We start from the raw sequence: 14,408 nt of genomic DNA on the forward strand, positions 1-14,408 counted from the left end.
TAGTGTTTTGGAAGATTTTGAAGAAGTCTGAGGTGTGCTAATAGGTAACTACTAGTTCTAAAAATAGAGCTTTCCATGCATCGAAAATACATTCTGATAGCAATTTAACTCCAATAGACACCTAGTGAAGATGAAGCTCCTATTTTTGGCACTTCTAGACACTCCTACATCAACTGAAGTCTCTCTCTTTCTTATTTTCTCATTTTTTCTTTTTTTTATGATATGTAAAGGCTCATGCATTCGACTAATGATATAAATATGGATGGAGTCCTACTAAGTACCAGTTAGAGAGTTAGTTTGTACATAAATAGATTTGTTTTATTTGTTTAAAAGCATATGTTTGCATAAAGATATCTCTCACTCTCAACACAAATTGAGGAGAAGATTTCTTATAAATTTAGGAATGTAATATGTATTCCAGGCCACCATTATTTTGATGCAATAATATATGTTGTTGATGCTCTCATTTGGAGTGTAGTGATTCTTTCCTAAGTGTATCATATTTTGTGAATGTATGTTAATGAAGTGTAATTGAGCCAATAGTTTTATTGCATTGTTCTAGTTGTGCAATCTTTTAATTTGGTGTTTGCTATGGTTCTATGGATTATGCTGACATACTTAGTTCCTAGAAGAGATCACCATATTGTTCTTGCATAGCTTTTTATCTTGCATGAGGACACTTTTCATGGCCTTGTGATTTGATGAAAAGTAAAACATCTTACGGTTACTAAATTCTCATCGATGATTACATCAGTGGAATTAAGGAAGCACTACTCCTATTTTCATTGGTTACCCATCAATCTTTTCTCACAAACACGTTATTTCCACGGATTATGTCTATTAGGGTTTTACTTTCATGTTATTTTCTTAAAACTTCTTGTTACCCTAGCTTTGTTATTTGTTTTACTAATCCCTTGCTTAAATTAGGAATTCATATTAGTTGCATTATTAGATTGCATCCATTAGAAAATAGAAAAATGGAAAAATATATTTCTTTTTGTGTGTTTACTCTTTTGAAATAGAAAATAGATTCTACATCTTATCCAAAGTTATCAAAACCAACAAAGGCCTCCTCATGAACACTCACATTTATCTTCAACTAAGAAAATTCCAATAAGTTGCAAGATCACCCAGAACCTCGGAGTTGATCCCCAAGATTAACTTTTCAAGATCCGAGTTCCAAAGGATTCATGTCGTTAAGCATCATGCAAAATGACAACTCAACATAAGTGGTTCTAGAAGGAGGGCCTCTTGAATTTTAGAAAAGAAGAAAAAATTGAAAACTTCAAAATTCTACACTTTTGTAAAAGTTCAGAAAATTTTCTAAGTTTTTGATATTTTTGAGGTGTGTTGTTGTGCTAGAGCACTAGATGCACAAGTGTGCCAAGTGCACTAGTACACTAAATTTTGAGGTGCACCTTATTTTGTGAGAAAGTGTACTTCTATAGAGGTGCACTTTTTCCAAAGTTGATGCAAATTGGAGGATCCTGATCCAAAATCCTCATTTTAGCAAGTGCACATGAGCTCCTTGAGCTTAGCCATTTTTGCAAGCACCACAATGACAAAGGAATACCTTGAATTCAACCACTTTCATTTAAAATTTCATCATCTTCTTTAGTTCCACCTCCCCAACAACCACCCATTATTCCACCAAATCCTCTGATGGCCTTTTTTGCAAATGTTGTAGACTCACCAATCAACTTGATAGGTGTACTCAATGACCTTCCTAAGAATCTTGAGAAGTTTTTCCCAATGTTCATCTATGGAGAGACACAAACTATTGAAGATCACATTAAAGTATTCAAAGAAATTTGCAATCAAAAGCAGATTGCCAACAAGAATATGGTTCTTCATTTATTCCCCTACTCTTTGGGGAAAGTTTCTTTTAATTGGTGTGTTAATTTTCCAATTAAATGTATTAGAGATTGGGATACTTTAAAAAAATTGTTCTTGGAACAATTTAAAACCTTCATCAACCTAGCTATGATACACCAACAATTATATCAATCAAAAGGGACCTAGTTGAGATGGTTTCGCGCTTCAACCATCACTTTCACATGGCATATCACAAACTAGAAATGTCATACACCATACTAGTTGAAGCTACTATTCAGATTTATTTGAATACTATGGACCATATCATTGCTATTTTTATGAGAAGACTTCCTACAAAAAATATCAACACACTAGATAAATTTTTTGCAAAAATGATTACCTTCTCTAAGCAAGCTAATCCTAATGGAGGAGGAAAGATGCTTCTAGCTCAAGCTATTACAATGATGCTAACATATCCTATCAGAGCACCTATAATTCCTAGCTAATTTATACCTATGAATCTAGTTCCATTATTGTAGGCACCCACTCCACAAAACCCTGCTTTAACATATCTAGGGTATGAACCTCCAAAAGCTACTTTCTTTGAGCAAAAGGAAGCAACTTCTGCTAAGGAAAACAACAATTTTGCCTTCGAATTTGGTCAAATGAAGAGAACCATGTCACAAATGAACAATGAGCTAACTCACTTAAGGTTTTTGTAAGGAAAAAATAACAACTTCCAAAGAAACAATGTTGGTCCTTACAAAAACAATAATTACAATCAGAATTACAATAGGAATTTTAATGGAAACAATAGTGTAGGAAACAACAACAGAGGAAACAACTCAATCCTCTTGATCGTAACAATGGCTTCCAAAGATAGAATTGACAATGGAACACTCATGTAAATAATGGAAGCATTCCTATAGATAAAAATAATAACAACATTCAGTATGTAGATGTTAATCAGTATGATGATGGTCAAAATTGGGCTAGCAATGATGGTTCATACTACAATGGAAACAAAGAGATGAATCAGAATTCACAACTGAAGGGCAATGTCCCTCTTGTAAAATTCAATACTATGTTACTAGAATCTTATGATTCTACATAGAACATAGAGGTGGAAGAATTGCCCAATGAAGAATTCTCTTTTCCATTTAGTCAGGAACCGAACATTCAACATAAAGAAATGTTTTCTTTTCACAATGATAATTAGAATACATATAATCTATGAAGTAGAAAAGAACCTATGACAAACATAATTCCTCTAGCACTACAGCCAAATCCTCTCGATACAAGAGTAAGTAAAAATTTGACACCAGTTAGACCATTGTATAGAGGACAACAAAATCAAAATCAAGGAAATGTGCCAACAATATTGAAAAATCCTTCTTGGTCTACTGAAAAGTATAATGTGGTGGAAGATTTGAAATGAACAAAGGCCAACATGTCCATGTTTGACATGCTACAAAATTTTCCACATCAATGAGAGACACTCATGAAGACTTTGGATCATACAAAGGTACCCCACAATATGAATATTGTCCCTCAAAAGATAGTTTCTCAACAAGTCAATGCTTTGGAGGCAATGCCAAATATGTTCAAAGACAAGGTTGAGGTGCCCCTATTTCTACTTAGTGTTAGGATATATGAGAAGAATCTCCATAATTTCCTAATTGATTCAAGAGCCTCGTGTAATGTAATGCCACTATCAATAGTACAAATATTGGGATTCATTCCTTAGCCTTCTAATTGGATAAAATAGAGGTGAAGGTCATTGGTGTGTTGAAAGATGTTTGGATATAGTTAACAATTGATCCGTGGATTCCAGATGTCATTGATATACATGTGGTTGATATTCCTAAAACATATGGACTACTTCTAAGTAGAGAATGGACAAATGCCTAAGAGGATGGTTTTCTACAGATTTCACTCAATTATGGTTACCATGGAAAGGATTGAACAATCAAATCAAGATAGATGCATAGCCAAAGTTTAAAATATTGATTACAGAATAAATGCTCCAAATGAAGTAGCATTCTTGCAATCAGATTTGGGCTCTTATAAAGTGATGGCTTTTGATACAAATTCAACCAAAATATCAAATGATCAAGATGAAAAATCCAAGGTTTCAATCCCAAAGTAGGAGATTGTAACATAGTTCATAGGCAACATGATAGCTAACTTATAATGTTTGGAAGAAGAAGCTAACTCCAATATCCTACTTCTCCCAGGATTTTACTAATTGCATAAAGTTAGCCATTCAGAATTTGAATGTTCTCTATGCCAAGAATCAGTCACTAAAGTATTGACACAGATGATGGAAGTAAAAAATGGTAACATTCCGAAAGATGAACTTATAGAGAATCAAATCTTTATAAACATATCTGAATCTATGAAAAAGGCTAAAGAAGAAATTGAAGATTTAAATGTGTCATATAGTGACACCTCTTCAAATGGTGGAGGTTTATCTTCTCCTCCACTAGGAATGATCAAAGTTCAAAGAAGGAGATGATATGTGAAATGTCAAGGATGGACTTTGGTAGTCATCCCTCCTAAAGCCAAAGTAGATGAAATTATAGAATTAATAGGGGAAATTCAAGACAAACAAAAATAATGTAAAATTATGGTGTCAAGAACTAGCAACAGAAAATCATCAAGTCCACCCCACAAAAGACTATAGTGGGTTCCCAAGAAACAATCCTTTCAAGCCCAAGTGAAAGAGAAGCTAAGGATGAATAAGAATTAGGTTAGAAAACAAAAGGAAGATCCAATTTGGACACTTCACTTTGATGGTTCCAAATGAAAATTAGAAGCCAATGTAGGTATTGAGTTGATCAACTTGAAAGGTAAGTCTTTCTATGCAGCATATCGATTACAATTTAATGTACTAATAATGTTGCAAAATATGAAGCATTGACCTAAGGACTTCTTTTTGCATTGGAGAAAGGAATCATAGCTCTCATAATTGAGGAAGACTCTCAATTGGTCATACAAAAAGTGAAATCAATATACTCTTGCAATGATAAGAGGTTGCTTGCTTACAGGAAAAGAGTATGGGATCTAACGAATGATTTTGAAGCTTTGAACATAAAGTCCATTCCAAGAAGGAAAAACATGGTAGAAAATGCTCTGGCTATTTCAGCTAGCACATTACAACTAGTCAAAAGAATAAAACTAAAAATATTTTTAGTTGAATTGGTTGTTGCCTCATCTATCCTAGAAAATATCACAAACTTCCAAGTTTTTCAGGATGATCAACATATACTTGAATTTATCATGTGCAGTGACCACTTTAAAGTGCAAGAAATTGATGACACCCCAGATGAAAACCTTGAGGATAATGAAATTGAAGATGAAGATGGGATCTTGAACTTAAAAACCAACACTATTCCTAATAGAATGGTTGAGTTGGAACACATTTTTGATCATGATGAATCAACACTTAATTGAAGGATGACCCAAGAAAAGGGGATTGGGGAATGTGACTCACACAACTTGGGTACTGATAAAGATTTTAGAATAGTAAAGATCAAAAAAGTGTGCAATGCATAGGAAAGGAAAGATATGCTTAAATTACTTGTAAAGTATAAGGATGTGATTGCTTGGAGCTACAAAGAGCTAAAGACATATAATCCTGATATTATAATGCATGACATTCCATTGAAACCAGATGCTAAACCTTTTTGACAAAGGAAAAGACATGTTAATCCTATCGTTGAACTACTAATAATGAAAGAAGTTAAAATGTTACTTGATGCCAAGATCATTTTCCCCCTTTGCCATTCTATGTGAGTGGCTAATTTGGTTCGTATATGGAAAAAGATCAGAGAGATTCATCTTTGTGTGGATTTTTTAAACTTGAACCTTGCATCTCAAAAGGATAACTACACTTTTCCTTCATTAGATGAGGTTTTGCAAATTATAAATGGTTCAAAGATGATATCTTTCTTGGATGGATATTCAAGATATAATCAGGGAATGGTCAATGAAGAAGATAGGGTGAAGATGAACTTTACACTAAATGGGGAACTTTTTCTTATAGAAGAATGCCTTTTGGGCTGATTAATGCAAGGGCTACATTTCAATAAGCTATGGATGAAGCTTTTAAGGGATTAATAAACAAGTGTATAGTCATCTACATGGATGACTTAATTGTCTCTTCAAAGGATCAATGTACTCATATTGCTGATTTAAGATAGGTATTTAATAGATGTCGATATGACGTATCACTCAGTCCTAAGAAATGTTCATTTGGGGTTACTAAAGGAAAGTTCCTAGGCCATATCATCTTTGAAGATAGAATCTCCACCGATTCTGATAGAATCAAAGCTATTCTAAAGTTATCACCTCCTCACAACCAAAATGAACTTAAGTCTTTCTTCGAGAAAATAAATTTTATGCAAAAATTCATAAGTGGATTTGCAGAGATAGTTTATCCCCTTAATAATTTACTCAAAAGTGGGCTAAAAAAGAATGGATTCTAGAGATTAAGAAACCATTTAAGGATATCAAAATGGTCTTTTCCATGGCCCTAGTATTGGTAAGTCCTAACTATGGGCTACCTTTCAAAATATACTCTTTTGCTTTAGAATACTCATGTGCTGGGATTCTAACACAAAATAAGGAAAAGGAAGATGAAAGACCTATTTCCTTTATGAGTTACCCTCTAAAAAATGCCAAGTTGAATTATTCCAACATCAATAAATAGTCTTTTTCTTTAATCAAAGTAGTAAAGAAGTTCCACCATTATATATTGAGAAGTAAGGTATATGCAATTGTGCCTGATCCAATAGTTAAGACATTATTGATGAAAAATAAACTTGGTGAAAGATGAGGGAAATGGATGGAAATACTCCAAGAATTTGATTTAGAAATTCAACCCATGAAGTTAGTAAGAGGCCAAGGATTATAAAAAATGATAGAGGATAACCAAATAGAAGATGAAAATAAATTCCAGTTTGATGGGGAAAAAGATATGGAAGATCAGACGGAGATGGTAGTATCTCAAGTTGATATTGATAAGGGAGTGATAATAGATTTCTGGTACTAGGATATTGTTTATTATCTTTTCCAAAATTAGTACCCCTGTTGGATGAATAGTTCACAATGTAGGGGACTTAAAATGAAGTGTGAATCCTACATGTTGCATGATAGAAAGTTATACAAAAGAAACTATGAAGGGATTTACTTGAAATTCTTGGGATGCAAGGAAGTAAAAGAATTTTTAGAACAATTTCACAATAAGTATCATACAGGGCATGGTTTAGCAGAAGCAACTACTCATATGATTTTGAGATTAGGTTATTTTTGGCCCATAATATTCAAAGATACTTTTGAGCATGTGCATACTTTTCATATTTGTCAGACTAGTGCTAACAAAGAAAGACATCTGACAATGCCATTACAACCAGTGTTTGAGATACGCCCCTTCACAAAGTGGGGGCTATATTTTATCAGTCTAGTCAATCCACCATCATCAACTAGACACACTTTTATTCTCACAACTCTTGATTACCATACATATTGGATAGAAGCTGAGACATTAAGAAATTTCACAACTAAGGTGGTTACAGACTTCCTAGAAGAACACATTGTTACTAGATTCGGGATGCCATTCTCCCTAGTATGTGATAATGGATCAGCTTTTGCATCATTATTCCTAACTTAATGGGAATTAGAAAATTAGGTTATTATCAATTTTTCTTCAAATTATTATCCACAAGGAAATGGTATAGCTAAATATATGAATAAGAACCTGGTCACAGTAATAAGATGTCTATTAAAGGAGAATCCTAAAGATTGGCATACACAAATCAAATATGCTCTATGAATAAATTGAGTAGGGGTCAAGAACACTTTGGGGATGTCTCCATGTCTACTTGTTTACAAGAAAGAGCTAGTATTTCTACTTAACCTCGGGATTCCCATTTTGAAATTCATGCGTGGATATGTTGAAGATGTTGATAGAGTACAACTCACATTGATGAATCTTTTAGAGATGGATGAAAAACGGGTAGCTTCTTTGGAGCATATGGAAAAACATCAAGTTGTTGTGAAGAGGTGGTTCTATAAGAGGGCCATGATAAAGTCTTTCAAAAAATCTAACCTTGTTCTACTCTGGGACAAGGTGAAAGAAAAGTTGGGTAGCCACACAAAGCTCCAACACTTGTGGATTGGTCCTTATCAAATCATGAAAATTTTGGGAGAAAACACTTTTAGGTTGAGTTCCTTACAGGGGGAATTAGTTCCATTGCTAGTTAATGGACAATTTTTGAAGCATTACTTTGAGGCCTAAAAGATCACAAAAAAAAAAAAAAAATCTACCAGTGTGTTTATTTATGCAAGTGTGTTTCTTTTCAGTTGTGTGTTTTCTTCCAGTCATGTGTTTGTTTTCAAAGTTGCATCAGTCCAAGGGTTTGATGCACTCAAGATTTTATCTTCACATATCTTACTAATCATTCAAATGGCTCCAATTTTTGGGAAGAGGTATTTTAGTCTTGAATTCAGAATTATAGATCAACAAGTTTTCAACACTTTGCAAATTTAAAGATCAACTATCATAGGTATTTTCAAACCAAGGTTGAAGGCAATAAGGGATAGTCCAAATCCCACTAGTTCAAATGGAAGGATCTTCTCAGAGGAATTGCTAAGATCATTGTTTGGCATGAGAGCTTCTAAAAGTTCTTAAAAGAGGAATGCAAGGGTTGTTCACAGAAGATCAAATCCAAGAAATGACACAAATGTCTTGACCACACAGTCTAAGCATGGTCAAGATACAGAAAGAAAACAAAAAAGAAAGAAAGGTGTTAAGAATGAAGGATTTTACAAAGTATGAGAAAGGTGATTTGATTATAGGGATATGCATTCTAAATAAGCTATCCAATACCAAAACATTGCTTCATCAAAGAATCAAATGGCGACATTATGGGCTATGTAGAGAAAATAATCAAAAGATTGCTTAGGACTTCAAATGAAAAAGTGACAACCCACTAGGAGCCCTCAGAAATGATTCTCTCATATGGTAAAACAAATGATTGATAAATATATTTCATGAAGATTCCCAATGAATGGCCAAATGGGGTGAAAGATCATTTCCAAAATGTTAGAAATTTTGATAGACTGTACTCTGAGATGTCAAAGGAAAAAAATATACTGAACACACACTAAACTTGGAGATTCAAGATTCTAAGGTTTTGGCTGAGAAGTACTTAAAATAAACTCGGAATGTCCAAGATTCAGTTGGTGTTTGAGACATATCAAAGGAATGTTTGTTGATGAAGAAATACCTTTGTCATTTCTTCCCTTTTGTTGGGGCTATTTGTTGTGGTTTCACAATGCATGCCCCATTTTGACTAGAAATGGGGATCCCCTACTTTATTTTTTAGCTTTCCAATACCCTAGTTTGGGGTCCAAGTATTTTTTAGGGTTTCATTTAGTGTTTCTAGTTAGATCTGAGTTCTAGTTCAAAAACCTAGAGTTTAGATTTCATCATCAAAAGGAGATAAGCCTTTTTGCAAAATAAAAAAGGCACACCAATGCACCTCAATAGGTGCACTAGTGTGCCAAAGTACTAAAAAGGAAATACATTCCCCATTTTGGTGATGCGCAAATGCATAGCAATGCAGCTAGGCACCTACGCAGCACCAAATGTGCATGGGGTCCCTGGGTCTATAAACCCCCCCACCCCCACCCCTTCTCCTTCCAACTTCATTTCTTTATCTTCCTCTAGCTCCTAAGCCGCACCCCTGTACCTCAATAGGTGCACCTTCCCACCTGCACAAAACACAAAAAAAATGTTTAAAAAAAACCTAAACTAAGGTGTGTAGTAGTGCACCTAATTAGGTGTGCTACTATGCACATTTATAATGAAAAAACTTACAAAGCCTAAAAAATTAAAAACTTGAAAAAAAACACAAGACTAAGGTGTGCATCAATGCACCTAATTAGGTGCACTGATGCACACCTTAATTTGCTTTCACCTCTTTGCACCTAAGTTAAGATAAGGGTGCACATCAGTGTACCCCAATAATTTAAAAACTTTGCTAAGTTTATAGGTGCACTTATCAAGTGCGCCAAGTGCACCCTATTTTGTAAAAGAAGTGTAAAATTAGGGTTTTTTGGGGTGTTTTCAGGCATACTGGGTCTTGTGGGTCTGTTTGATGTTATTTGTAGGGCTTGAGTTCTTGGTATTTCTTTGACTTTGGACTAATATACATTCTCTTTATGTAGATTCAATGGATTCCTCATCATCCTCCCTCACCGAGAAGATGGTTCCAATGCCCATGGTATTCAAGTTTCAAGGCATTCCTACAAAGTAACAATTTTAGGATGATCATTCAGAGATCTAAAATACTAAACTAGGTCACACTAATTTAGGAGCATTCTTGACACTATGTAACAAACCAACAAAAAGGTCTCAAATAACTTCTGCATTGATCCAATCAGGGCTTGTTAGTGTAGCATCACATCTGGTGTTAGTGTAATCTTTAGAGTTAATCATGAAATTAGCAAAAAACTATGTTCCCAAAGAAAGGATAGTGAAGAGCATAACTGGGGAGATTGCCCTAGATCTTTGTCCCAAGAGCATTGAGAAGGTGTTCCATCTTTTGAGGGTAGATCAATTCATTAGATTAACCTATCAGCAAGTGGAGAGATGGTATAGGGAACATATTGATGAAGCTTTTGAGGTCATCCAGTCTTTGTACCTTATTGAGAAGACTCCTCTAGGGCAAAGAATTGGCAAATTGGATATGACATGGGGCTATCTGAAGGAGGATATTGGATATTCAATCATACTTTAAAGTAGAGTTATGGGGTTGCCGACAGCTATACACCTAAACATTTTTATGGTACATTTTCTTGAGACGATCAAAATAGTAGAGATGCTAATTGATTGGTCTTCTAACATCAGTGAGAAATTGGGTGAGTAGTTGGTGGAAATGAAGAATAATAGAAAATTTTACATGACATCATACTTGGTCTACTTGTTGGCTACTAGAGCGACATATTATCCAAGGTTGTATAAAAAGGGCAGTATGGAAGATGCCAATGCATGTCTATACATATTATATCCTTAGCTAGTAAAGAAAAAGATTCAAGAGCATAGCAAGGAGTACATGATAGTAAATAATGCTTTCATATTTGCAATAATCCAATTCATCTAAAGAGATTATGCAAAGAGGATGTCAGAAGAGGCAGCTGCTAAAATATCAGAGGTTGGGGCCTATTACATCTAGTACCAAAAATTCACATATTTGAGGGTAGTAGGTACAACAATCAATCCAAAGAAGCTCCCAAGATATCCAAGTGACATGCTTATACTTTTGGAGATTTCTCATCAACTCTTGTCTATATACGATAGAGTAAGGAGACAACACAAAGTAACCTGGGTATGGCCTATTGCAAAAGGACCATTCAGTGCAGATCAAAGACAAGACATTCTATCTTTTGAGTGTGAATGGGATCAACATCCCTTAGAAGAATATAATTCTCCATGCTCCTATTTTTATAACATTGGAAGGGTGCAACATCTAGTTAGTAAGGCTTTTCAACATGAGGATGCGATTGAGGATCACTAGATGAACATAGTGGACGACTATGATATCTACATAAGGGATTATTGTAGAATAACCCTATATCTAGGAGAAAGGGCTTTAAAGATCAAGATCCAATTGAAGATTGTGCAACAAGATTCAAAGGATTTGCTTGATCCATTATTTAATAGAGATAAGATTGGTGACCAACCTATCATGAACGTTGAGGTTGATAAACAAGAAAATGAAAACATCAATCACAAAGCAAGGCATCTCATCAAATTTATTAGTGTAAATAATTATTTATTATTAACACAGTTGTTTGCACTTTAATTAAGCACATGGTGTCTACAACATCTCTAAACAAGATATGCCTTGTCATACTTATCCTCTCATCATCGCACTAACTTCAATGGAGGATAATCCACTTCTAGTGGGTGTGTGCTTAGTTGTAAGGCTTATCACTTTGCTAACTCCTAGTCATTCTAGATGCCTTTATATATAGGCACTTCTAGTGTGTATTGTACAAAAAAAATTCTCATTATTGTTATGTTGATCATCCATTATTGGTCCATATTGTGCTAGTGTTTGAGCCTCTTGATCTTGGTGTTATTTTTCCCTAAGGAAAATTCTTACATGGTATCAGAGTTGAGGGAGATTCTCTTCACATAGCCATTGGAGACCATTTTTTCTTCAAGACCACCATTCAGGCCCAGAGTATCCATAGCTATTGGGAGCATCTAGAGCCAAAGTGTACCTTACCATTACATCCAGAGTGTCAATTTGGTAAATTTTGACTATAAACTTGCCTACCCTAGGCCATAGTCAAAATTGAGGCAAATTTTTTTTGCAATATGGCACCTGATGGCCCAATTTGTGAATTTGGTATTATCATTTTTAGATCTCTACTCTACAATTTTTAATATTTATCTACAATTTTTGGATTATTTTTTCAAAAAAAAATTGGCCTATTTGGCCTATAGAGGAGAATTTTTTCTAGGACACTAGTTGATCAAATCCTGACACCCACAGAATCTTTAGCAAATATTCCAACCCCATTGATATATTCCAAATCAACCTGGTAGTGCAGCAAAGAAACCTAATGACGATGCTGATAAGTCTTGTAAAGAAGAGTGGGCATTAAAACAAGAAATGGCCCTAGGAACCTTGTTAAAAAATATCTCAAATCCTATCACATATCACATCAGGAACCTTGACAATCTAATAGAAGTTTGGTGTAAACTTGAAGCATTGTATGGGATAGTAGATGAAGATATGGCCTACACCATTGGGGATAATCTTCTCAAATTGGATCTTACCCAAGTAGACATGTATAGGGCACAACTTAAGGATTGTGGTGAACCCATCAAGGATGGAAAGTTGATGAAACATGTGATGACTCATCTTCCACTTGAATATGCAACTTTTATTTTTAGTTATAATACTCACAAATTAACAATGGTTAGTACCTTTACTAAGCCCTCATTCAAGTCATCTTCAAGAATGCTAGTCTTACAACATGAAAAGTTAGTAAGTATGGGAATTCTCCAATCTTCTAAGGCCAAAGCCTTGGTAGCTAATGAAGGTAATTCAAGTGGTAAAAATTCCAACAAGAAGAAAAAGTAGTGGAAGGCTAAGCCACAAGATGACACACAAAAATCTTCCTCTAAACAACAATCTTCCTCGCATCAATCTTCCTCCACACAACAATATTCCTCACAACAAGGCAAGTCTTTTTCCAAAAATAATAAAAAATGGAACAACTTCAACAAAAAGGAGAAGAAAACTTGTGCCTATTGTAAGAAGAATGGTCATGATGAACATGAGTGTAAGGATAAGTAGATTGATGAGTTGCTAAACATAATGAGGAAACATAAAATTGATGTACCAAATGCCTATAAGGATAAGGGATGTTCAATCACTTCAAAAGGTAGGGGACAAGCTTTGGTAGAAAGTACAAACAATTCTGAGGAATGGGTTCTTGATTTAGGAGCTACACATCATATGGATGCTTCAAGGGAGCATTTTTCCTCTTTCAAACCATCACTAGTATCTTACATCTATGTGGGAAATGAAACTTAAGTGGAAGTTGAAGGAAGAGGGATTGTTGAGTTGGAAAATAGAGTCTTCAATTATGTTCTTCCTTTTCCCAACTTTAGCACCAACCTTCTTTCAATCTACCAAATAACTCACTATGGATGTGGTAACAAAGTGGAGTTCCTTCCTAATTCAGTTGTGGTGAAAAATCTCAAAGATGATTCTATGGTGGCAATTGGAAAGGCTAATAATGAGACAAGACTTTATTCTCATTTTATGCCTAAGTCCACTTCCCTTGCCTTGTTGACCCACTCAAATTCGCAAAGTAAAACTATGGCATGAGAGGTTTGGACATCTCAATTATTGCTACCTTCAACAACTTAGCAAAAAGGATATGGTCATTGGTCTACCTCAATTCAAATATTGGGAGGGTGTTTTTTTAGGTTGTGAAGTAGGAAAGCATCCCAAAGAGACTTTTGACAAGGGGAAGTCTTGGAGACCTATTGTTGTTCTTGAATTGGTTCATAGTGATGTAGCTGGCTCATTTCTAGTGCCATCATTTGGAAAGGCTCGCTATGTTCTCACCATCATTGATGAATTTTCATGCTACACTTGGGTCTTCTTTCTTGCTCATAAGAGTGAAGTGTTTGATTATTTTATCACCTTCAAAGCTCAAGTTGAGAAGAAATTAGGGAAAGCCATCAAGATTCTACAAACAAATAATGGAAGGGAATATGTGAACTCAAGGCTTATAAAAATTTTCACTCATGAGGGTATTGATCTTCAACATTCAATTGCATACACTCCATAGTGGAATGGTGTTGTTGAATGGAAGAATAGAACCCTTAAGGAGATCACGACTTGTATGCTTCAACAATAGTCTCTAGATCAAGTTTTTTTGGGTAGAAGCCATGTGTTGTGCCAATTACATCCAAAATAGAAGTCCCTATAAGACCTTAGATGGAATTTCACCTTTTAAGGCTTGGTGTGGTAGAAAACCAAATGTAAATCACTTTA

General features: G+C 34.8%; 1 pseudogene; it reads right to left on the bottom strand.

Annotated features, from left to right (window-relative positions):
* The window catches only part of LOC149551508 (anaphase-promoting complex subunit 8-like), a 197,556-nt pseudogene that overhangs the window by 36,560 nt on the left and 146,588 nt on the right, over nt 1-14,408 (bottom strand).

This window comes from Cupressus sempervirens, chromosome 6 (assembly GCF_028749045.1).
Source record: "Cupressus sempervirens isolate cs-2001-9-10 chromosome 6, ASM2874904v1, whole genome shotgun sequence".
Taxonomy (NCBI): Eukaryota; Viridiplantae; Streptophyta; class Pinopsida; order Cupressales; family Cupressaceae; genus Cupressus; species Cupressus sempervirens.